This window comes from Hirundo rustica, chromosome 5, assembly GCF_015227805.2.
Source record: "Hirundo rustica isolate bHirRus1 chromosome 5, bHirRus1.pri.v3, whole genome shotgun sequence".
NCBI lineage: Eukaryota > Metazoa > Chordata > Aves > Passeriformes > Hirundinidae > Hirundo > Hirundo rustica.
In genome coordinates, this window is record NC_053454.1 from 17269129 (window position 1) to 17270506 (window position 1378).

Genomic DNA, 1378 nt, shown 5'->3' on the forward strand with positions numbered 1-1378 from the left:
AAATTTTAAAACTTTATTTCTTTCTCTCACAGATCTGCATCATAGCTCAGTGCAATGAAATAATGAATTTCTATACTGGATTCTGGGCAGAAGAGAGAATTTGAGGCTGCATTTATGTATTTCAAACTCTTTCAGCCACAAGCTTTTTGCTTCAGTAATCCAACTGCTGTTTGCTCGGAGCACTTAGTGCGCCCACATTGGTACAAGGAAGAAGTGATGTCATTCCTCTCTGAGATACTGGAAAGGAGGAAGAAGAGTAACGTACTTCTCTAAAGGGTGGAGACTCTACATAGCAAAACTTCCTTTGCTTCTTTATGAATGGGCAAGTTGTTGAGTGCTACTTATTCAGCACACAGAGGACTCATACAATATATGAGCATGTGTTCTCTACTTTAGGTAATGACAAACACAGCTACTGCCAGGGACTGAGGTAAGGTACACCACAAGAGCAGGTGTCATTACATCTGATTTCATCCATCCAAATTTTAGGTCTCTAAATCATCAGTCCCTGTCTTTCCTATATAATTAATGAAGATAAATAAGCGACAACCATTCCCTTCTAACCATTGTAAAAGCTGATGGGTTATGAGAGTTGGGAAATGGCAGATAAAGTCCCTGACTGGGGACAAGTCTTGAAACCTGACTAGACTAGTTCTTGTACGGCTAAGACTAGGTGAAATACAGCCAGTGTGCAGACCATACATTCTGGAAGTGTATAGGCTATACACTCTGCAAGTATACAGCCAGTCATTCCTTTAAATGAGAGTATATCTTGACAAAAAAGGAACCAATATTGTTACCATAATCAGAAATTAGGTATACTCTAGGCTTTCAGGTAGTATATTAATAGATGACAATGATGTAATGTTGTAAAGATGCGGTATAATAAATGATGCAGGACAAACTCAAAATTCTACTAAATAAGCTTGGAAAATGAAGATTATATAGTATGTATCCTTAATTCACTACCGAGACTGATAAATTCAATGTATGGGAATTACCATTTCTTAATTCAAGAAAATTAATTAAGAAACTTTATTGTGAATAGGTATTAGCTGTAGGTTGCATCTTGATGAATTTAACTGAAATAGCAGTATCATAATTTAGGATATTTTTTTACAGATTATTTCTCATTTCATTCATTAAAGAAAAATTTGCACTGACTCTCAAGGGAAAAAAAAAAAAAAAAAGCTTTTTTTAAAAAATGAAAGTTTCCTTTTTTAAGATTTTTTCCTCTGTGGTAAGAGACAGGTTCAAGAAATCTGTTGATGGGCTGCCTTTAGGTGATGGTCTGACCATGAGACTGAAAGAAGTAGGGCTTCTGGTAACTGGAGCTGCAGGGCTGGGGAGGAGAAGAGGTGGGCCCATGGATCCATCA